The sequence below is a fragment of the Podarcis melisellensis genome (assembly GCF_964234715.1).
Source record: "Podarcis melisellensis genome assembly, chromosome: 9".
Lineage (NCBI taxonomy): Eukaryota > Metazoa > Chordata > Lepidosauria > Squamata > Lacertidae > Podarcis > Podarcis melisellensis.
In genome coordinates this window covers 38651980-38677125 of record NC_138541.1, presented here as the reverse complement: position 1 = coordinate 38677125, position 25146 = coordinate 38651980, and the positions used below count along the sequence as shown (strand labels likewise).

The 25146-nt window shown below is 43.1% G+C and overlaps 1 protein-coding gene and 2 long non-coding RNA genes across 4 annotated transcripts in view; 1 reads left to right on the top strand and 2 right to left on the bottom strand.

The window, feature by feature from the left end:
* FHIP1A (FHF complex subunit HOOK interacting protein 1A) overlaps positions 1-11929 on the bottom strand; it is an 86745-nt gene extending 74816 nt beyond the window's left edge. The window contains exon 1 of the mRNA XM_081925990.1: positions 11785-11929. The gene's annotated coding sequence lies outside the window, so the exon portion shown is untranslated. The remainder of the gene's footprint in view (positions 1-11784) is intronic.
* Positions 1-25146, bottom strand: part of LOC309378273 — a 197454-nt gene that overhangs the window by 74816 nt on the left and 97492 nt on the right. The window lies entirely within an intron of this gene.
* LOC309378249 overlaps positions 1-25146 on the top strand; it is a 37545-nt gene that overhangs the window by 8394 nt on the left and 4005 nt on the right. The window contains exon 2 of one of the 2 annotated variants that reach the window (XR_014171944.1): positions 11782-14450. This is a non-coding gene — a long non-coding RNA (uncharacterized lncRNA). The remainder of the gene's footprint in view (positions 1-11781; positions 14451-25146) is intronic. The other variant, XR_014171945.1, reaches the window with a different exon arrangement.

Genomic DNA, 25146 nt, shown 5'->3' with positions numbered 1-25146 from the left:
GGACAGAAGCAGCGAATTTCACAGCATCCACCAGTGTGATGATGGATATTGCCCAATGGAATAAAGCCGCTGTTTTCTATGTACAATCATCATGAGAGATGCCAAGTCACCAACTGAATCAAATCCAGTATGCTGCCTTACTGTGTATTAGCTTCATTATGCTCCTATCATAAATTAAAATTTGACTTAATATGAGTAACTTTATAGTTTTTGTCCATCAGCTTAGTGGGAAGAATATTTTGCACATCCTAACCACTTATTCATATATAGCGGCAGTGACCATTTTGTGCGGGGATTCTGTTCCTGGAGCCCGCACACATTAGCGGTGTGCATTACACCCCTTTAGACGTCAGCAGAGCACACAAAAGCCGGTTACGCCCCCATTCATCCCTCTTCCAGGTCCAAAAGGACCCACACAATGGTGGACGCACCTAAAATGACCACCACTTGTACTTTAATACAGACCTGTGAGACATAAGCCATATAAATTCACAAATTAGCGAGTCCTATTTCTTTAATGTCATATTTCTAATAAAACATTGTGCTAATTTAATAAATGATATTGTGCTAAGTGAACAGTGCACAAACTGACATACGCTATGATGTCATATATTTAACTCAATAGATTAGTGTTAACTCATTAAAAAAAACCCTTTTAGAACCATTTACTGGTTATGAATATTAGGCTACATTCTCACAAGTTTATGTAAGCACTGATAAGTGATGGATACATAATATAATTACACTAGTCTTGTACAGTATTAAATTACATTTTAATCACTTGCCCCTCAATACCCATTTGATACAAAGAAATCACAATTTCAATTGAGGAAAGGCTGAATTTTATGGCTATGGATTCAGCCAGTGAAGTTCCAAACTATTTCTAAATGTATCAAAAACAATAAACTATTTTTTTATATACTGTAGGTAACATGCAAATATTCTTCATAACTTTCAAATGACTATCTAAATTTCTAGAAGTATCCAAAATTTACCTTGTTTAGTTACAAAGTGATTTCAACCCTGTAAATACAGTATATAGAAATTTACTTGACAGTCAGTCCCTTAGGGCTTCTGTCTGCGTTGACACACACAGGAATGCACTGTAAATATTTCATATTTTAAAGAGCCAAACCTCTGAATATATATTTATCACTTCCATAAGCATCTTAAGACTTTGTGTTGACAGTTAACATACCACAAACTCAAATAATGAAGGCGTGTTTTAAAGTGCCTTCCCTGTGTGCTGTGTACTAAAATGAAACTTGGTGGAATGACTCAGAATATTGCTAGCTGGAAATTCTGCATGTCTCTATCTTCATTAAATGAGTCAGTAATCGTCCAGTCCCCTCTTGTATGTGGGATACGTATAACTGGCTATTTAGATGGTATGCTTGTCTAGTATTCCAGCTGCAGCGCGGAGACACAACTGACAAATCTCTATAAATCATATTTAATAAGCAACACCTCAAGTGAACTTTTGTTGTGGTTTTCAAAGACTTCTCCACATTTTTAAGCTAGGCAGGAGGATGTGTGCAATAGCAGAAACTAACTGCCTCCAAACAAAGAAGGTAAGTAAAATGTTTCACAGCATACACAGAGAGAGCTAAAATGTGTTCAACTGCGTACAGAACAGAAGAACAGGTATAATCTTGGAGATACTGTGGGTTCAAGTTCCAGACCACCACAAGGTCGCCAAATGCGAGTCAAACACATTTTCTGGTTTCCCAGTACATATAGAAGTTATGTTTATACTACACTGTAGTCTATTAAGTGTGCATTAGCCAGGCATGTCCAACCAGATCGCGATCTACCGGTAGATCCCTGGCTGATCCTGGTAGATCGCAAGACCCTTATCGATCGTGGGATTAAATAGTTTACCCAACGTTAACAAATAAAAGCTGAAGAACTCTGGGCAATCCTCCGCAAAAGAAGCTCAACAACTTTGGGCAATCCACCTACCCCACGAACGTTCCCCCTCCCTCCAATGACAATGGGTAGATCACTGCCAGTTTTTTTATACTGAAAGTAGATCACAGTCTCTTGGGAGTTGGGCGTGCCTGATCTAAGCCTTCAGCGAGTCGTAATCTTCTGGCTGATGGAGGGCACTACCTTGATGTTGGTAGTTGCTGACTGACCAGGCACCTGTATCCTCACAAGGAACAGCTGGGCAGGCTCCTGCAGCCTTGTCTCCAATCCACCACCAGCAGCAGCAGCTCCTCCAGTGCTCCAGGGCTTTTGTAAAAAAAAAAAAGCACTATCTATGATGCACAATAAAACTATGCACAATAAAGTGAGGTATGCCACTATATCTATCTCATGAGCCAATTTGTGCATATATGGACCAAGTGTATTATCAGTTCTGTTTCATTAAGTAAATTCACTTTTTTTAAAAAAAAATCCCTGTTAAGGCACAAACCACCCTTAATGTTATTAGCAGCCAAATATCATCAACACTTGATAGTTGTGTATAATGAGAGGTTGTTGTTTAGGTCCAGTAACTGCATGTGGTAGTATTCCCATTAGGCCTGAAGTAATTACAAGAAATTTAAGTGAGAACAGAGGTTAAACAACCTTATACCCCCATGTTTATTCTTCATAACAAGGCAGAAATCAAGCTTTCTCTGTGTTTCATTTGCCCTGTGGTGTAAAAATATATACAGTCTTCACAAAACTTCCATCTTGCACCTACTAAAGACAGCATTTTAAAAGATCTTGGGTGGAAAGTGTTGAATGTATAATTAATATCAGTATACTGAACAATTCTGAGATTCATATTTTAAATGTACAGTGGTACCTTGGTTCTTGAACATAATCCGTTCCGGAAGTCCGTTAGACTTCCAAAATGTTTGAAAACCAAGGCGCGGCTTCCGATTGGCTGCAGGAGCTTCCTGCACTCAAGTGGAAGGTGCGCTGGACATTTGGCTTCTGAAAAACGTTTGAAAACCGGAACACTTACTTTCGGGTTTGCGGTGTTCAGGAGCCAATTTGTTCATAACTAAGCCGTTTGAGAACGAGGTTTCCACTGTATTCAGCTGAAAACCTTTCTACATTCAAGTATGTGTCATCTTTATTCACCTATATTTTAGCAGATGACAATGTTGTATCAGATGGAGTTGTATCAGATGGAGAAGGGCAGGACTGTCTTACTCCAGACAGTAAGAGTTCCTTTGCAATTCCCCATTTTAAATGATAATGTATTATGCCTCCTAAAACAAAACAACAACAACAACAACAACGCATTCTAAAGGACCAAGCATCTTAGCAGGGTCATAAGATTGCTCTACTGGGATAAAATTATACACACACACATTCTGGAGTAAATCCTACTGAAGTCAATAAGAACTGCTTCTACCTAGTAAAAGTAAAGGGACTCCTGACCATTAGGTCCAGTCGTGGCCGACTCTGGGGTTGCGGCGCTCATCTCTGACTCATCTCGCTTTATTGGCTGAGGGAGCTGGCGTACAGCTTCCGAGTCATGTAGCCAGCATGACTAAGCCGCTTCTGGCGAACCAGAGAAGCACACGGAAATGCCGTTTACCTTCCCGCCAGAGCGGTACCTATTTATCTACTTGCACTGTGTGCTTTCAAACTGCTAGGTTGGCAGGAGCAGGGACCGAGCAACGGGAGCTCACCCCATCGCGGGGATTCGAACCGCCGACCTTCTAATTGGCAAGTCCTAGGCTCTGTGGTTTAACCCACAGCGCCACCCGCGTCCTTACCTAAGGACCCACTTCTACCTAAACATGCACAAAATCAGAATCCAAGCTCCTGCATCCCAATAAAGAGAAGTCTCATGGTATTAGTGGCATTATTTATCATTCATTCCTCACATTATATTTAACTATTATTTGACCTTTATACTGCCCAACAGTTTTGAAAAAGCATAAGGTAAAGGTAAAGGTACCCCTGCCCGTACGGGCCAGTCTTGCCAGACTCTGGGGTTGTGCGCCCATCTCACTCAAGAGGCCAGGGGCCAGCGCTGTCCGAAGACACTTCTGGGTCACGTGGCCAGCGTGACATCGCTGCTCTGGCGAGCCAGAGCTGCACATGGAAACGCCGTTTACCTTCCCGCTAGTAAGCGGTCCCTATTTATCTACTTGCACCCGGGGGCTGCTTTCGAACTGCTAGGTTGGCAGGCGCTGGGACCGAACAACGGGGCGCACCCCGCCGCGGGGATTCGAACCGCTGACCTTTCGATCGGCAAGCCCTAGGCGCTGAGGCTTTAACCCACAGCGCCACCCGCATCCCAGTTGAAAAAGCATAGCAGACTATTAATCTATATTTCTGTGGATTATTATTATTTTAATGGTTTGGAGTAAATCCTATTAATCTTGTTGGCAAAAATTCCCCAGAGTGATTTCCCAAAGGGCTTTGAAACGAGAAAGAACTCTGTACTGACTAAAAGCAAACTAGTTATAAAACCCAGCATTTTGTTTCATGAGATCTTCACCCACCCCTGCAAATCTAATTTAAGTCAAGGAAACACGGGGGGGGGGGGGATGCCAACTGTCTTGTATTGAAGCACAATACCTCATGCACTTTCTCCCATTTACAGATTGAAAGTATATAATAATATAATATAATAATAATATTTATACCTAGTTCATCTGGCTGGGTTTCCCCAGCCACTCTGGGTGGCTTTCCCTCAAAATGGCTGCTTTTCTCTTATATTACACCCTTGGGGATGGTCAAAACTCAGCGATAAAGGGGATCTGCCTTACATGCACAATTCTCACATCTCCAGGTAGGGTTAGGATAGACTGCCTGAAACCCTGGAAAGCTCTTGCTAGTCGGCGTATAGAACACCAATAGCCTGACTCTGCATAAAGTAGCTTCCTATGTTCCACATTGATGTTAGGAACTCAGATATATAAACTAATCACCAAACGGCACCTTAAACCTAGGTTATGGTCACTACAACGGAATGCCTAGGCATGAGGTTTTTTTGCAATAACATCATCATCATCATCATCATCATTATTATTATTCATTTCATTTCTATACCATTTATAGAAGCAGTTTACAACACATTAAAACATCAAATAAAAAATTCAGAATATTGTAAAACAAATTCTGGAAAAGTTTGCTTTCCCCATTTTTTGCTTTCCCCATTTATTTACCTACTTAATTTATATAGCTGCCCCATAGCAGAAGTTCTCTAGGAAGCCAGTGTAGTATAGTGGTGAAGAGTATTGGACCTGGACCTGAGACACCAGGGTTCATATCCCCACACAAGTCATGAAGCTCATTGGGTGACCTTGGGCCAATCACAGCCTCTTAACTTACCTCACAAGGTTACTGTAGGGATTAACTATGGGGGGAGGGATGAACTATGAACTCATTGGGGGAAAAGGTGAGATAAATGCAATAAATAAGTTCTTCTGTTTACCTGCTTAAGAAAGCTGAAGGGAACAGCCACATGGAAATGTCAGTTGTCAAACTGGCATCCAGAGATCTCCATGTTGTTGCAACTAGACCAGTACAAGTTGCAAAATGCACTTGGTGAATTTCTAACACTGAGCACAGCACATTATAATTGCTACAATAGGCAGAAAACCCATTAAGTGTTCCACCAAGACCCTCAGCAACTTTCAAAAGGCCCAATGGTGGGGAAAATTGGGAACCACTGTCCTTTGAGAGTGTTAATCAACGTGCAGATGAGGATAATCCAGTAGGCACTGTGTACTTAGACTACAAGTCCCATCATCCCTGACCATTTCCATGCCGGCTGGGGCTGATGAGACTTGCAGTTCAACAACATCAGAGGGCCCAAAAGTTCCCCACCCCTGGGCCTGTATCAAATAAGAATTGCTTCTAGGTAACCAAGTAAGAAAAAGCTAGTCTTTGCAGCTTGAATACTAAAGTGGGAGAGCTGATGGGATGCTCTGCTGTTCAACGCAGTGAACACCAGTGTGGTTCAGTGTTGAACAGTCTGCTGTTCAACGCCAGTGTGGTGTAGTGGTTAAGAGCGGTAGTCTTGTAATCTGGGGAACCGGGTTCGCGTCTCCGCTCCTCCACATGCAGCTGCTGGGTGACCATGGGCCAGTCACACTTCTTTGAAGTCTCTCAGCCCCACTCACCTCACAGAGTGTTTGTTGTGGGGGAGGAAGGGAAAGGAGAATGTTAGCCGCTTTGAGACTCCTTAAAGGGAGTGAAAGGCGGGATATCAAATCCAAACACGCCTTCCATCAGCAGATGGGTACTAATTGGCTTCAACCCCAAGATTCCAGAAGCACAGATTTAGAGGATGTTATTTGCATCCTGGCTTTGGGCAAATCTATTTTCACATCCCAACCATTTTGAAAGACAACTTTGCAGAGAAAATGCTATCCCTATGCAGCTGTTGCTACACAATTATAATACCACTAAGCAAACGTCAGATAATACTGCACTGAGTATGAATGGTGGCAAACTGTGACTGTTACTCACTGCATTTGCCACAATAGAAAGGTAACATAACAAGCTGGAAGTTTTCCTTTGAACCATTAATCATTTCTGACTAAAAGAAGACTCCATCAAGGAACAGGAGCTACATTAAAGAGGTTTCCCATAAGCAGTTGGAATAGCACAGTAGTCCTATTCTGGTAGGTATCATGGCATGTGAAGCAAGAACATATTATTTAGGTTGTGATCATGGTTGTTGTTCAGTCGTCTTAGTCATGCTCAACTCTCCGTGAACCCATGAACCAGAGCATGCCTTGGAATGTCTTCTCAAAGCTTTATCTTTTGACCATGGAGTGTTCATGGCAAAATACTGGAGTGGTTGCCAGTTCCTTCTCCATTAGGCTGTGATACAAAGCAGCAAATTCCATTTAACTCAGTGGTGCTTACTTTCAATACACTATTCTTAAAGGTAAAGGGACCCCTGACCATTAGGTCCAGTCGTGGCCAACTCTGGGGTTGCGGCGCTCATCTCGCTTTATTGGCCGAGGGAACCGGCGTACAACTTCCGGGTCATGTAGCCAGAATGACTAAGCCACTACTGGCGAACTAGAGCAGAACATGGGAACGCCGTTTACCTTCCCACCGGAGCAGTACCTATTTATCTACTTGCACTTTGACGTGCTTTCGAACTGCTAGGTTGGCAGGAGCAGGGACCGAGCAACAGGAGCTCACCCCGTTGCGGGGATTCGAACCGCCGACCTTCTGATTGGCAAGTCCTAGGCTCTGTGGTTTAACCCACAGCACCACCCGCATCCCTACACTATTCTTAGGATCAAGGAATTAAGCTTGAAAGTTCTGTAGCTTTCTTTACATTCCTAATAACATGTCACGGCAGGCAGTTTGGGAGAACAGTCAAAAGTTCAGTAGTTAAAGCGAAGGGAAAGGAGAACTGCCAAAAACACACACCCAGAATTACATTGTATGAAAACTGCTTTTCCCTAAAGTGGACAGTAACTTTGGCCTTTTCAAGTTACCCAACTTTACTGTGACCCGTACTGAATCACAACAGACAGGTTAAGATTTAACAAGCAAAGTTGCTCACAATGATAAATCTGGAATGCTGTCCGTCTGCAAGACCATGTTCAGTTGCTGAGTAATATACATTTATTTCCTTTATATTTCACCATGTAAAGGTTTTGCAAAAGATGGTGTGTGTTGCCATTACAAGTAAGTTTGCCCAAGGCCTCTGCACTCAGGGCTTTTCAAATGCAGGTTACACACCCCATAGACAACAGACAACCATTTTCCTCACTGAGCCACAATTCCAGAGTAGTGTAACTCTGGGAACTGTAGTTCTGTAACATGAATATGGGTCTCTCCTAACAAACTACACTCCCCAAGATTCTTTGGGGTAGCCATGACAGCTATAGTGATATGGGATGGCAACACAAGAACAGGCCTTTTCTGTGGTGTCTCCCCATTTGTGGACTGCTCTCCCCGGGGAGGCTCACCTGGCACTTTTATTACATATTTTTAGGTGCCAGGTGAAAATGATCCTCTACAACCAGATCTTTGGTGGATTAAACAATCTATGGCTTTGGAAATGTGTTTGTAGGTTGGTTTTGTTGTTGTTGTTGTTATGTTCTGCATCTTGTGGGAGCTTTTTGCGGGGTGGGTTATGTTGCAATCTTCAGATGAAGGGCCATATACAACTTTAATAAATAATTATAATAATTACAATGATAGTGTTTGAAATATATAGTACAGAAAGAGCCTGACAGTGATAATTAAAGTAACCCAAAGGTCCCCAAAAGGAGTGTGGAATGGGTGGAATGTCAAGCTGGCTGCCTCCTGAACCAGTCATATGATTGCTTTGTCAGGTAGCCAGCTGCAGTAATGTACCCAAATGACATTTTTGGCATATTGCTCCTGCAAGGGAATTCAGATCACAACTGGAAGCCTTAGGGATTTCTACATAGTAAATATTGAGGATTAGAGTGGAAGTCCACAGAAAGCACAGGCAAGACAATGGGTGATGAAAACGGTAAGGACAGTGGGTGGCACAGAGGAAATAACTCTGAAATATAAATAACTCTGCACAAGCATAGCAAAGTTTTTACTTTTCAAGATAGTCCTGTTATTGACAAAAATAAGACACTTAAGACTGGAAGCCCCAGCCATATGAAGTACTGCAAAGAACCAGCAACACATAATCAAACTGCGCTTGCAAGAAAGACAGAATCTAAGAAGTTATAGTAGCATGAGAAAGCAAGGCAATCAGAACAGCACAGTAGGTATTTGTGCTTTCAACAACTTAGATTGACCTTGTTTGACACGGCACTAAACCATGACTTAGTGCTACATGAATGAGCTGTAGGAAACCTCAGGCTCATAGTCTCACCCATCCCTCAACAAGCATGCTTTAGACCGGCCTACATGTCAAATAGTAGAAAGTCCTGAAACCTTGTCACAAGGTTTTCTACATCAAGTAATGATCTCAGATTTACTGTGATAACAACACAAGAATGTCCTGGGAAATCATTAAATCTAGATAATGATAATGCATTCAAAGGCTCAGTTATCATTATTTGAAAGCCAGGTGGCAGAGTAAAGGCACAATTTTAAAAGCTGTGGCTATTCAATGCAACTGGTTCATGACCTTTAAAATTCCTATTAATTAAATGCATGACTGCTTAGGAACAAGCTTACAAATACTAAGCTCTTGAAAATATATATATATTTAGACAGAAAGTAGACAACAACATCTAAACACAATCACGTGTCAATTAGTGGAGAACAACATCACTTATGGATGCCATTATTACTAGTTTCCTTAATCAAACAAGCATGCACCAAGGCACTGGAAACAAGTGATCAGTAAACAACTTCAAGTCAAACAACATTCTACCAGCCAAGAATTGTGATCTGCCAAGTGCTTCACAACTTGCCTTTCTGTACTATAGTTTCAAATAGACAGCAAAAACAGGTGTTTTGTCAAGACTCTGATAAACCACCCTACATGGCTGACTGCTTAGGTCACAGACTTCACACAGGCCAGCCAGTCTGTGTCAAATCAGACTACAGGTAACTCTTCCCACCCCCCCAGTTTCACAAAATCAAAGAAAGCAGTTAAGCAAGCCTATGTTCATCAATACATTTTTTAAAAGGCATACTGTGGTTTTAGAAGCTCATTTGCTGAAACAGCTTTTCTATGCCTTCTTCACCTCCACAGTTATGTGCCTAGAATAATAAAGTGACTTAGCTCACATGATTTCCAAAAAAACTTATTTAACTATTGTTCCCCTTATCTCTAGTCTCCAGTCATGCAATATACCCAAAGAAAGAAATTAACAATCAATTTTATCAAAATAAATCATAGTGTCATGCACATGTTTACTCATAACCAAGGCCAACTCTGATAGCTATGAACCAGGTTACAGCCTAAACATGTAAGGACCCTTCACTCACTCACAAACTTTCTTTTCACCCAGCCAAACTTATTTGATGGTAAAGATGCTTAAGCTTGTGCCTTAAGATTCATTAGGCATCAAACTGCTTAAAGTAAAACTTCAAGCTTATTTTAAATGTTGTAATGAAGAACTTCACTAAAATGTATCCATGTGATGACCTTATACACACCTAGAGGCCAGAATCAAGATTCAGAAAGCCAGCCAGAAATCAGTTTTTAGGTACCCATTCTGAGGGAAAGGGAGACAGGGCCACACAACCTGTTGAGCTACATGAGTGAATTTACATGTTTAACAGAATCCTTTTAAGTGTCTCCTACAGAACCCTAGAAACATCAAAGTTTCATACTCAAACCTTAGAAAAATAATTTGGACTGCAGGGGTCTGGTCTGGTCACTTGTTCACTTGCATACATGCAAACTTCACATCAGCCTTCACAAACTTAGTGTCCTGGGGTTGGGAAAGTCTTCCATACATGGACTCATTGCATCTCTCACCACTATTTGCAGCTCTCCTCTGCTCTCTAAGCCAGTATATCTGCTAGCAGAGGTTCATGCTGCATGCAACTGATGAAACAATATGCATGCATTTTTAAACAACTAACCTGTATATTCTTTGACAAACTACAGGTACTATAAATTATTCCTAGATCACATATTACTTTGCTGTAATTCATACTGGCTTCAAAGAAGGAAAACAATTGTGTAAATGGGATCATTCCTTGCTCATAAAATGTTTGGGAAATGTGCATCGGATGTCTAGATCCAGGAAAATCCAAAACAAAGATTGATATAAAAGTGCAATACATGAGGAAAGAAAGAAAAATCACTCTAAGCATCATTTCTGAAAAGAGCCTTACTTTGATCAAAACAGCCATCTCTATGGTAAGTGGAAACTCTTTTCCCTCTTAGCCAAAAAGATAAAGGCGATTAAGCTGGAATTATTTCCCAGTGACCTATATAATTTTGTCAGCTTGCCAGTTACTATTAGTGCAGGCCATCTAGGGATGGAATGGCAATAACCACAACCTAACCCTTTTCTGGGGGCAATGGGAAAGGGTCGATCCAATCAATTTTAAAACAGAGCAGTACTGTAATTATTAGCAGCGATGTGAAGTAAACAAAGTTTGCTGTAACGTGTTGCTACCTTCCTCTAGCTAAGAAAGTCGCTTCCCTGCTCGCCCCTCCCACAGCAGCAGCATCCATTCCCCAGCAGGGAGAGGATTAAGTTTGTTAACTCAAGAGAGAGACCGGTTTCGTCTGGGCAGAGTTTGACAGAGAGGGAAGACTTTTGAGTCATCTGCCGCTCGCGTTCTTACAAAACCCGAGGCAAGCAGCACCCCAACCCTCCCTCCTGCATTTGCAAATTGCAATGCTTTGTGCGGGCGCCTCTTGCAACCAGGCACGCTGACAATTAACTGGGGGAGGGAGGGAGAGAAAACTCCCGGGTTCCAAACGTTTTCCGAGAAGCAACAAGTGTTTCAGAAATACTTTCAGGCACGGGAGGAGGAGGTGAGGGAGAAACCCGACAAAGGCGGGAAGACCTCACAAACCCTCTCCAGGCTTTCTTTTCTTTTCTTCCTCCCTTTTCAAGCTTTGCAATAGGCGCGCCCCTCCTCCTCCTCTGAAACCTGAACTGGCCCATCACCTCTGGGAGGCACAAGAAAACGCCGCACGCAAGCAAGCGCAGCACCCGGCTCCTGCCTAGGCCGCAGTGGCAATTCGAGGTCAAAACGGCGTCATTCCCGGGGGTCGCGACCCACTCCCCATGGGAGCAAAGCATCCTCCAGCCCGGCGCGACCCCTCAGTCCGGAGTGAAGAAACGCGACACTCCCCTGAAGAGGAAAATTCCTCTCAGGAGAAACACGTGGGTGGGTGAGCCGCTGCCACACCAGATTAACACTAAAGAATTAAAAGGGGCGAAGGAGTACCTGGGCGGCCTCGAGCGCCTCCTCGGCGGTTGTTTTGCTCGGCGGCGGTGCTTTATCTAGAGTAGTGAGCCTCCCATGTCCGGAGAGCAGAAAGTTTTCTCCTCGGCGAGGCGCGAACCGCCCGCTTCCCCCCGACGCGCACACGCTCCCCCGAGCGGGTTCCCGGGGAGTTGGCTCAGCCGCGCGCAATCCTCTGGGCGCCGCTGCGCTGCTGCCTCTGGAGAGAGAGGCGGGGAGGCGCTGCTAACAACAACAGCTCCAGCAGCAGCAGGTAAATCCCTCCCTTGCGCTGGAGCAGCCGGCTTTGAGCAATAATCCTCCAAGCACTGGAGGGAAGGGCGGGGGAGAAGGAGAGGCTGCTCCGCCGAGTCCCTGCCAGCCCCTCTCCAGAAAACAGAGTTGGAACAACAGCAGTTTGACGGCGGGCGGGCGGCGCAGAAATGGAGAAACTGGGCGGGCGGCGGGGTGCCTAAGGAGGCAGCCAGCGCGGGCTGCAAGCGGGCCTCAGTTTTTGGGGCGTGTGAGTCACGAGGAAGAAAGAGCTGGAACATGTAACGTGAGTGTCTTCACGCACCTCTGGGGCTTAACTTCCTGAGCCTTGATTTCCACCCGGTTTTAAGGACCTGGCCTCTGCGGAGTCCCATCCTGGGCTGCCTGCTCGCTCTGCTTAGGGATGGGCGCTGAGCTGCCCTGAACTCCGCGCAAACGAAGCACCTTTCTCCTGACGCCTCGGAGCAAGTAGGAGGTGGAGACCTCTCTGTTGTTGCCCCTTCGCCCATTTAATATTTCTGGTTCCTTCCAAGTCTGCAAAATGTCAAGGTGGTTCAGGGAGGAGTATCGTCGCTACAATAAAAACTCGCATTACACGGACAGATGGGATCCAATCGGACTGCCAATGCCAGCTGAAATTCGGTCACTAAGGGGCAACAGAAAAAGAGTAAGAAAAAGGGGAAAGAAAAAGGATTGAGCTTAGTGGTTTGATATAATATGATTCAACAAGTAACTGTGTAGAGCAGACATCTCCAAACTCGCCCTCCAGATGTTTTGGGACTACAACTCCCATCATCCCTAGCTAACAGGACCAGTGGTCAGGGATGATGGGAATTGTCCAAAAGCATCTGGAGGGCCGAGTTTGGGGATGGCTGGTGTAGAGCATAGGATACAATTCAGGCAAAATTAGGAGCTTTCAAGTACCACGTAAATCCCCTGGCAAGATTATGTCTACAGAGTTCTCGGCTGTCCATGTGCATGATCCAGAAGTCCTTACAACAACCCTGTGCGGTAGGTGGGACAAGGGCCTTTCCTTGCTCACCAGCAATAATCAGAAAAGTAAAGCAGGATTCCTGTGGCTAATGAAGGTAGCAGAAGTAGCAGGGACAGCTAAGATGGCAAGCGTAGACTTTCCCTTTTTGTCTCAAGCAGTAACGAAAGGTTAAGAGCATAAGGAAAGCCCTGGTGGATCAGACCAAAGGCCCATCTCCTCCAAGATCTTGTTCTTACAGTGGCTAACCAGTTTCCTATGGGAAGGCTGTAGGCAGCACAAGTAGCTGTTGACAGACTTGTTCCTCCATTAATTTGTCTTATTCTCTTTAAACACCATCCAAGTAGGTGACCATCATTTTACATTTTGTGGGAGCAATTTCAATAGTTTAGCTTGGTTATTGTGTGAAAAAGTTTCTTTGGTCTGTCCTGAATCTTCCCACACTCACCTTTGTTGGATGGACCCAATTTCTAGTATTAGGAGCGCCATGGGGGGGTAGAGCAAGCCCCCCAAAATTTTCAAGTAGGGCTGGGCCTCCTCAATATTCTGCGGCCTGCAGCGGGCCCTATTGGGCCTTCCTGTGGCTGCAGTCTACCTGTGGCCACAACAGGTTTCACAGGGCCTACCTGCAACTATCCCCGCCAGGGCTTCCTGCAGCTGCAATGGCCCCCGCCAAGCCTACTCGCAGCTGCGGCAGATTCTGCCGGGCCTTGCCATAGCGGACACCGCTGGGCCTCCTACCACTGTATGTGTCTAGTTTTGTGAGAGAGAAAAGCCTAATCCTATCCTACCCAGTATCTTCATGCCATGCATGAACTTATAAACATCTATCATGCCACTCCTTATTTGCCTTTTTTCTAAACTATCAAGCCCCTAATCCAGTGGTATCTCGGTTTTTTAATGTCTCCGTTGACTAATGTTTTAGTTTTCAAACGACGTAAACCGGAGGTAAATGGTTTGGTTTTCAAACACACCTCGGAAGTCAAACATGCCACACGGCTTCCGTATTGAGTTTTCCGTTTTTGAATGTTTCGGAACTCGAACGGTCTTCTGGAACAGATTACATTCGAAAACCAAGGTACCACTGTATAGTGAAAATGTGCAGGTCACCCAAAAATGTTCAGGTCACCCAATACTGAATAGCAATTGCTCCCTTGCTGTAACCTGCCCTGGGACATTATGGTGAAGGACAGGCAAGAAATCTAATACATAATAATGATGATGTTCGTAATCATAGACATTTCAGGGTGTCTCAGCTGCTGGAAGTATTTGAGCATGGATTTGCCTAGAAGGTTTAATGAAAAATAAGCTTATTTTTTAGAAAATCAGGGTCACTTGGCATTCAAATGCACAAGAAAAGAAGAAGCAGAATCCTGTGAATATTTCCTCAGAAGTAAGTCCCATAGTAAGTAAGTGCATAGGATTATAACTTCTAATTTGGTTAAAAACAAATTTTCTTTGTGCCAGGATGAGGTAAAAGAGACAAGACATAGTTGCCTAACTTTATTTATTTATTCATTCATTCATTCATTCATTTATTCATTCCCCGCCATTTGGCTCGGTTCCCCAGCCACTCTGGGCAGCTTCCAGCAAAATATTAAAATATAATAATTCATCAAATATTAAAAGCTTCCCTAAACAGGGCTGCCTTCAGGTGTCTTCTAAAAGTCAGATAGTTGTTTATTTCTTTGACATCTGGTGGGAGGGCATTCCACAGGGCGGGCGCCATTACGAAGAAGGCCCTTTGCCTGGTTCTCTGTAACTTCGCTTCTCACAGTGAGGGAACCTATAGAAGGCCCTTGGAGTTGGACCTCAGTGTCCAGGCAGAATGATGGGGGTGGAGACGCTTCTTCAGGTATACTGGACCGAGGCCATTTAGGGCTTTAAAGGTCAGCACCAACACTTTGAATTGTGCCCGGAAACATACTGGGAGCCAATGTAGGTCTTACAAGACTGGTGTTATGTGGTCTCGGCGGCCACTCCAAGTCACCAGTCTAGCTGCCACATTATGGATTAGTTGTAGTTTCCACGTCACCTTCAAAGTCAGTCCCATGTAGAGCGCATTGCAGTAATCCAGTGATTAATGGTTGCTGTTGCTCTTTGATAAATGGTGCAAGGAAAGTAGTTACCCTATATTAGCAAGCTCCATCTTCAATGGCGGACTTTGGGCTCTCAAATTGCAGCAGCACCCTGTGCTAAAATTCATCCCCTGCCACACCATTGTTTTGCTGCCCCTGCAGCATGATGCCCCATGTGCAACCACACTAGTGCTAACCTAAAACCTTCTCTGTCATCTTCATCTGAATTTTTGAGACTGGAGAATCTTCTATAGTTAGAAAACTTCCTGGTAACATAGACCAGTCAGTGTCTCAGGGACATGCTTTTGAAGCCAATTAGAGGGCATTATGCTAACACGATTTCTATTGTCCATGCTTTAAAAAGGACCTGTTGCAATGTCAGCCATGGGTGTGGCCAAGTGGGGGCAGGGGGAGCAGCTACCCCCCATCAAGTAAAACAATAGAAATACTTAACTGACCAGTCACATAGGTTCTGCCGCCCCAACGAAAGTCCTGGCTATGCCCATGATGTCAGCCAGAACTAGGAATGATATAATGACTAGTTTTGACTGCAATTAGAAAATTCCTGTGTTTGTAGACACTGAAGGTTAAAGGGAAACAATTAACTAGGCAGGGTGGGGAACTGAATCCAGAAGAAACGTGACACAGGCAAAGGTGTCATAAAGGATATCTTATGTACTGATTTGGATTAATCTACTTAACAAATCATTCTTTTACAGTTCTGTCAATGGCTCTTTTTTTCTTTTCTCAGTGTTCCAGTTATTGGACTTATTTCCCTTTTACTCTTTGTACACTTCCTCTTGGCAATCTGGTTTCTTTTTTTGACTCTCAGTATCCTACTGTCAATATCTAGCTCTTCACCCTTCCCGCCCCCATTTCCTCTTCTCCTGCTGTTTTTACCAATATGTCTAATCTATATCTGCCTGGATGTTGGATCGTTATCTCAAACTTAACATCTAATATGTTTTCCACGGAGAGCAACAGGAGTTGCATTCCAAGGAACTAATAACATTTCTACTTGTGGCAGTCGGGGTACAGGTGGCACAAAACTGGGGTGGGTGGCTGTGGAATCAGCAAACTTGCAACTTGCCTTTTGGAGACAAAAGATATGGACAGTGGAATTAATGGAGAAACTTACAACATATATGAGAGCTCTCAATGGAACTCAAGACTCCAACTATTGCACTTCTTTTATTACTTTCCTGCCTGGCAATCCATCAAATTGGCATACTGCATCTATACATGTAAAATTATACTTTCTTCTCCCTCAGTGGGTGAGAGGGATGACAACTGTATTATTATTTTTGTTACAAATGTCTATTTATATACAGTGGTACCTTGGGTTAAGTACTTAATTCGTTCCGGAGGTCCGTTCTTAACCTGAAACTGTTGTAACCTGAAGCACCACTTTAGCTAATGGGGCCTCCTGCTGCTGCCGCGCTGCCAGAGCACGATTTGTGTTCTCATCCTGAAGCAAAGTTCTTAACCCGAGGTACTATTTCTGAGTTAGTGGAGTCTGTAACCTGAAGCGTATGTAACCCGAGGTACCACTGTATTAGCAGTTTTGATGCTTACTTTTGTAAAAACTGAACAGAAACATTTTAAAAACCTTAATATATGCAAGCCTAATGTTGCAATCCTATACACCATTTCCTGGGAGGAAGCCCTAGTGAACTTATTGGGACTTTCTTTTGAGTAAACATGTATAGAAGTGCGCTGTGCATGTATTGTGTTTCTTCCTAAATCAGGGTGACTCATTTGCGGTCTTCCATATATTGTTGGACTCCAACTTTCCCTCAGCACAGTCCAGAGTCGGAGATGTACAGTAGTTCAACAACATCTGGAGGACCACAATTAGCCATTCCTCCTAAAATCTTTGCTGCTTGCTTCCTTTTCTCATTCAGTTGGGAATATTACCCTCTAATCTTCTCAACAAGTGTTTAGGTGTTATCTTTTATCCTTCTCTTTGGCTCATATTTCTGCTTTGGACAAAGTTTTATCCCCATTCTTTCTCTAGAACATTCTGAAAATTGATCTGTCGCTCAGCGTAAAACATTATCTCAGTTTTTAACTCTTCTGTTCATTTAGGGTTTGTTTCTTCACTTTTATGTATCTATATTTTTCCTTTACTGGATTTCTCTGCTGTTTTTGCAGTAAGTTTTGAACTTCTCTTCATAATATTGCTCCTTTCTTATTTATATTCCTCTATTCTTCCCAGGACCTACATTCATCTAACACTAATCTTTTTGGTAAACTGACACACCCTTACTCTGTTCCTTGTCTTTGTTCTTTCTTTAGTTATCTTGTGGATGGAATATTCAAGTGACATATCCTGTCTTGTATTTTCCATCTTAATGCGTTGTTTCGATTTTCTGTTTCTTATTCTGAAGTTAATTATTGTATTTTTGTTCCTACTCTCCTTTCACTTTCTCCCAACTTGTTCAAAGGTTTTCATTTCTCTTTAACTGTTCTTATGTTTAGATTCCAAGCCTGCAGGCAGGGTCTTGTGGGTTTATAATTATTATTATTTCTGTGTAGTATCTAGCACATATTAGGCATTCTGTAAATTATAATAAATAATAATGTTCTTTCTCTACAACTATTAAGACAATAGTAAGATATATATATTTTCCTTTATTTTTAATATTTTCACCCAGCAAACCTATCGCTTTGAATATACATTTTCATTATTATTATTATTATTATTATTATTATTATTATGCAGGAAGCACTACAATTTACTTCTTTTGAGGGATTCTGAGGTCATAAACAGTCTCTTATGAATGCACAAATAGCTGTCACGATGTCAGCTCACATATCCTGGATCAACTCATTTAAGAAAGATTTTCCACAACATGGCAAACTATGATCCACCTAAACATTTCACTTTTTATGTCTGTTCTGTTGTCCTTGGCCAGATTTCCCCCCGTTTAGATTACAGCCCTATTTTAAGATGGGTGTACACTACACTAAAAAAATATTCACAATTGTATGACTCAGACCTGAGATCATATGTGACATAAAGAGTTATTCATGCATTTTTTGTTATTTTGAGTAACAGTGCCTTCCTATATATGTCTATTCAAAAGTAATCCCTGTTAAGTTTGCTAGGACTTAGTCCTAGGTAAGTGTGTTTAGTAGTTTGCAGCCTAAGAATTACTCATTTATTCCAGTTAACTCTGCTTCTAGTTTCTCAAATATACTGTAGTTGTGCACTGTTTCTTTAAAGCTCATGCCCCTCTCTGCTAGCGACATACAACATAGATATTGGTATCTTTTTCCTTGTTGTGTGAAAAAGTGCTAGAGGGGGTAATTTTTGGCTGCGAGGAAAAGGACTAAGAACCAACAAGACGTGCTGCTTCTGTGTCTCAGCTTGCAACTTTTCAAGTGTGGGTCTCATTTTGGAAGAAAATAGAACTGAGGGATTTTGTTACACATATCTGTGTATAATGTATTGTTTGCCCCTGAAATGATCATCAATTGAACTGAAATAGGAGGAACTTTGGTTAAGTTACAGGCTCTTGATCCACAATTGAGAATAAAACTAAATAGCAATTTTAAAAGAAAGAAAGAAAAAGAAGCTCGCCTCTGAGGAATCAGTTACACAATGTGCCTGGTTCTGTGCCAGTCACCAGATTCCATGTGCTTTGTGTATATTTGCTTTCTTAAATTAAAATGGCTGTGGGTTGTTTTCAAAATCTTGAGATTCCAACAATACACAATCAAATTGCTGATTCCAGCAGTGGGCACAACTAGCATCTTATATGACGATGACTGACCATGATAATATTAACTCTCACTGCTTTTGGGGGTGTGGAATGAAAAGAGTAAAGAACATGGCATGAGAATAAAAAGTAAAGTGTTATATATTTTGCCAATTTATAACTAGCAAGGGCACACTAGGGAATGGAGATCCCATATTTTTGCACTTGTTTTCTCTAAGCAAAGTATTTAAATCTGTCGATAATTATTTATTCTATGCCTTCACTGCTCTCAACCAAGCTGGCATTATTTGATGTGCTCTGGCTATGTGATTAATAATACACTATGCAATTGGCTTTCTGTCTGATGGTTGTTTTAAGGGCACAGTAGAGCCTGTGAGCTCCCGTTGCTCGGTCCCTGCTCCTGCCAACCTAGCAGTTCAAAAGCACGTCAAAAAGGCAAGGTACTGCTTCCTGCGGGAAGGTAAACTGCGTTTCTGTGTGCTGCTCTGGCCACATGACTCGGAAGCTGTCTACGGACAAACGCCAGCTCCCTCAGCCTACAGAGTGAGATTAGCATGCAACCCCAGAGTCGTCTGCGACTAGACCTAACGGGTCAGGGGTACCTTTACCTTTAGAGCCTGCTCACACACACACCAAAACCTTTTTTTAGTCTTAAAAACTCCCATTGACTGCATTCAACTTCACATACATATGGTTCTTATGTACATCGATTGGGTGCTCAGCCTTATTCTGAATGGTGTCACACTGACCCTGAATGAGCAGGAAAGTGGTCTGAATGTGCTTGTAGGTCCATCTTTATCACTGGAGGCACAAGTGCTATTCATGGTATTGAGTGCCTGCTTTGAATTCTAGCTGGTTCATCAGCTATGGTAGTTCTGGACCAAGATAGCCTGATCACAATCCTGCATCTGGTGATGTTCATCAGCTATGGTAGTTCTGGACCAAGATAGCCTGATCACAATCCTGCATCTGGTGATGTCCCACCTTGACTATTGTGGTAAGCTCTACACAGGGCTTCTGTTGAAGATGAACGAGAAACTAGTGCAGAATGCTGCCACTCAAGAATTAGCTGGTTTTTGGGTGCTATGAGGCCTCACACTACTTGTGTTGAATTTGCACCGATTGCCTATATCTTATTGGAACATATAAGCCCTTAAGTGCTTCTTCCTAAAGTAGAGGAGACAGTGTTGCTCAGTGTGTGGGGATGTCAAATACAACCTTCTCATTCATTATGAGACCCCAACTTCCTCCTGGAAGCGTGGTTGAGCACATCAGTGATGCTCTGTCATCACCAAATGAAGACATCATCATCTTCCTCTCAAGCAGTGCTTTTTTTTCTGGGGGTACTGAAAAGTACACCAGCGCCTTTTTTCTAGAAGAAAAGTACTGGTTAAAAGTGTGGCACTTACTGGCTTCTGGTTCCAGTCTGCCTTCATGGAAGCAGCCCCCACGACAGTGGGAGAGCGTAGGAGATGCAAAAACAAGGATGATAGAGGGTAAATCATTCTTGCAAATTCCCCCCAGGGCTGCTTCACTCGCAGACCATCTCGTTACCCCGCTCCAGCATGGAATGCAGGGGCCAGGGAGGTGCTGAGTGCAAAAGCACTTCGCCTGGCGAAAGCCCTCCTACGCCGCCATTAAGAAGCAGTGGTTTTCCTGTTGATTAGAGCTTAATTGGACTAAAGTACAGGTGCGTGCTAAAAGAGATGAGATCACAAACTGGAACAAACCAACGGCAAGGACTTAAGGTTTGTATTTGAGATAAGACTTCATATGGTGCAAAAGATGGGGGGGAGCCTACGGTATGTTTATTTAAAGTTTTCCTCTATACATTTATGATTTGGCAACCCTCCCCTGAAAGTTAGTTCAAATTATACTTGTACAAGTGAGGATGGAAGAAATTGGATTAACAATATGGATTATAACATCAAATGGAACTGTGTGTGTAAAAAGGGGGAGAGCTCTTTTGCAAAAGGTTTTATAAATCATTTAATATGTCAACACGAATAGAAGTTATTAACATTGCAGCTGCTGTATAGGGAATTACTGTTATGACGAATGTAGTTGAAACTAATAAGATTTTGGAACGCAGAAATAAAAAAAATCAGAAAGCCAGCAAATTTAGCACGTGGGGGAGGCACTTTAGTTAAATGATATAATTTGGTATTTGAACGATTGGTAGTAATAATTGTATTATAGATTGACATTGTTATAATGAGGCTATTATTGGAATGTAATCAAAAACTAATAAATCATTATCTACAAAAAAATTTAAAAATATGACACTTACTGTAATAATAATAATAATAATAATAATAATAATAATAATAATAATAATTTATTATTTGTACCCCGCCCATCTGGTTGGGTTTCCCCAGCCACTCTGGGCGGCTTCCAACAAAGATAAAAGATACACTGAAATGTCACATATTAAAAACTTCCCTGAACAGGGCTGCCTTCAGATGTCTTCTGAATGTCAGGTAGATGTTTATCGCTTTGACATCTGATGGGAGGGCGTTCCACAGGGCGGGCGCCACTACCGAGAAGGCCCTCTGCCTGGTTCCCTGTAACCTGGCCTCTCGCAGTGAGGGAACCACCAGAAGGCCCTCGGAGCTGGACCTCAGTGTCCGGGCAGAACGATGGGGGAGGAGACGCTCCTTCAGATATACTGGACCGAGGCCATTTAGGGCTTTAAAGGTCAGCACCAACACTTTGAATTGTGCTCGGAAACGTACTGGGAGCCAATGTAGGTCTTTCAAGACCAGTGTTATATGGTCTCGGCGGCCGCTCCCAGTCACCAGTCTAGCTGCCGCATTCTGGATTAGTTGTAGTTTCCGGGTCACCTTCAAAGGTAGCCCCATGTAGAGCGCATTGCCGTAGTCCAAGCGGGAGATAACCAGGGCATGTACCACTCTGGCGAGACAGTCTGCAGGCAGATAGGGTCTCAGCCAACGTACCAGATGGAGCTGGTACACAGCTGCCCTGGATACAGATTTGACCTGTGCCTCCATGGACAGCTGTGAGTCCAAAATGACTCCCAGGCTGCGCACCTGGTCCTTCAGGGGCACAGTTACCCCATTCAGGACCAGGGAATCCTCCACACCTGCCCTCCTCCTGTCCCCCAAAAACAGTACTTCTGTTTTGTCAGGATTCAACCTCAATCTGTTAGCCGCCATCCATCCTCTAACCGCTTCCAGACACTCACACAGGACCTTCACCGCCCTCACTGGTTCTGATTTAAAAGAGAGGTAGAGCTGGGTATCATCTGCATACTGATGAACACCCAGTCCAAACCTCCTGATGATCTCTCCCATTTCATGGTCAGTACCGCCAGCACCGTTTTTCTAGAAGAAAACCACTGATTATAGTACTGTACAGATATTATTTTATGGGTTCGGAAACCACTTTGGGACAACTGTCGCAGTATAACATCATAAATAAGTACATAAAATAAATACAACCTTATTTGACTAGCCAGATAAAGATAGGTTTCCAACAGGTATAGCTTGCATGGCAAAGCCACACCTGTTGAAATGCCTTTTCTACACAACTATTAAAGGTACAGTGGTGCCCCGCAAGACGAACGCCTCGCAAGACGAAAAACCCGCTAGACGAAAGGGTTTTCCGTTTTGGAGGCGCTTCGCAAAACGAATTTCCCTATGGGCTTCCTTCGTAAGACGAAAGCCCATAGGGAAATCTCCAGGGACAGCGGGGAAGTGCAGCGCGTCTTCCCCACTGTCCTCGGACCTCCTCCGAAGCCTGGCGATGGGGCGGAGAGCTCTCCGCCCCATCGCCAGCCTCCTCCGAAGGCTTGCGGTGGGAGGAGGGCTTTCCTCCCTACCGCCAACATTCAGAATGCTGTTCTGAATGTTGGCGGTGGGGAGGAAAAACCCTCCTCCCACCGCAAGTCCCGGGAACAGAGGAGAAGCGCTGCGCGCCTTCCCCTCTGTTCCCGGACCTGTCCTGAAGGCTTGCGGTGGGAGGAGGGCTTTCCTCCCCACCGCCAACATTCAGAATGCTGTTCTGAATGTTGGCGGTGGGGAGGAAAAACCCTCCTCCCACCGCAAGTCCCGGGAACAGAGGAGAAGCGCTGCGCGCCTTCCCCTCTGTTCCCGGACCTGTCCTGAAGGCTTGCGGTGGGAGGAGGGCTTTCCTCCCCACCGCCAACATTCAGAATGCTGTTCTGAATGTTGGCGGTGGGGAGGAAAAACCCTCCTCCCACCGCAAGTCCCGGGAACAGAGGAGAAGCGCTGCGCGCCTTCCCCTCTGTTCTCGGACCTGTGCTGAAGGCTTGCGGTGAGGAGAAAAGCCCTTCTCCGCACCGCCAGCCTGGCAAGCGGTCTCCATAGGAACGCATTAATTGATTTTTAATGCATTCCTATGGGAAACCGTGCTTCGCAAGACGAAAAACTCGCAAGACGAAAAAACTTGCGGAACGAATTAATTTCGTCTTGCGAGGCACCACTGTACAAGAGCCCTGTCCTCTTTTCACTTTGCCATACCTACTTCATTCATGCCACCTTTGGATTATCCAAGTTTCCACACTTAGAATTTGTGCATACTTGTTCAATAAACTAGAGCGCTGGAAAATCTCACTGTTAAAATTCTGTAATACGAACAGCCACCCAAAAATGGCTACTAGTGGCTTACAGACTAGATAGCAGACAGCTTGTGTTTATCTAAATTTTGTTTTTGTTTTTCTCAGTTCTTTTGACTTTTCCAAGAAAATGTGTAAAACTATTTTCTCTCTCTTTCTCTCCAGTAAATCTTTTGACACCCAATTCCCATGTCTATGGCTACAGGAAGTATCCTAAAATAACGTCCACATGGGGTGGGAAATGAAAATGCAGTATTTTTACTACAGTAGTCTTCTAAATTTAGCATACTTCTGTAATATTTAGGCAGATTTCTAGATAATTAGTGCAATTTGTATTTGGCATTTTATATATAATATAACATATTTGTAGTGTGAAGCAATATAAGATGTGGTGCACACATTGCTGAGATAGTGTGCATGATTAAGTGTCATCAAGAGGCTTGCAGCCCTGTTCTATGCACACTTACTTCAGATTTTTAGCTAGGAAGCGATCCTCACTGATGCAGCATGCTCTGTTTTGCAGGATCTCGCAGCATGGTCACAGTACATAACCATACTGACTTGAAAGTAAGCACCATTGAAATTAATGAGATTTATTAATTCTCTCTCACACACACACACCCTCTACTGTAAAATACTGATATAAGGTGAACTGGTTTGTGCTATATTAATGCATTTGTAGAATTTATGCAGCAAAAAACAAACAAACAAAACCACACACAAACAGAAAAACTATACAATTCACTTTGAAATTCAAACATGCACCTAAAAATATACTCAAATCAGGTACAAAGACAGAGATATAAAAGTGCACCAGAGAAAATAAGACCAGTTTTAAAACAGAGGCATAAAATACCTGGGCAAATAAAAAGGTCTTCATCTGGCACTAAAAAGAAAACTGGTACCCAAGTTACCTTGGGGAAGGGAATTCTGAAGCCTAGGCGCCACTCCTGAGACTTGCCTGTCTCCTATTATTACCCACCTTACCTGATTGGATTGGGCTTGGAGAGAACAATTTCAATACCTTGGCAGGTTAATCATTCTGAATACATCCCTCGTTAAAACTTTGGATTAATTAACACACTGAAGAGGTTTCATTAATTCTAAAAACAGCCTATTTATGTAATCCACTTCTCCATTTTAGAAATATGGCATTTCATTAGGATATGAGAGGAAGAAACAAATTATAATAAATTAAAGTGACTAAGTACAGAGGAAAGTATATTGGGAATGTAGAGGTTTTAATTAACAGAGGCACTAGGACTGGGCATTACTTATAAAGTCTTAAAATTTAACACTTGTTTCTAAAATGAGCCAGGTTTGTTGTCCTTTAGGCTCTCCCCAACACCACCACAAATAATCAGCTTGATTATTTACGCCAAAGAATAAACGGACATAAATCTGACATCAGGAATCACAAGACAGAGAAACCAGTAGGAGAACACTTCAATCTCCCAGGACATTCTATACAAGATCTCAAAGTAGCTGTTTTACTACAAAGGAATTTCAGAAATAGACTGGAAAGAGAAGCTGCTGAATTGCAACTTATTACCAAACTTAAAGCCATGGAGAGACCTGGTCTGAACAAAGACATTGGATTCTTATCTCATTATACATGACAAAGCCATTTTTCACCTTCTCACCCCTTGCTTTTTCCTGTAAGACCTATTGCAGTCGTTAAGAGTCGTCAACAGGCTCATC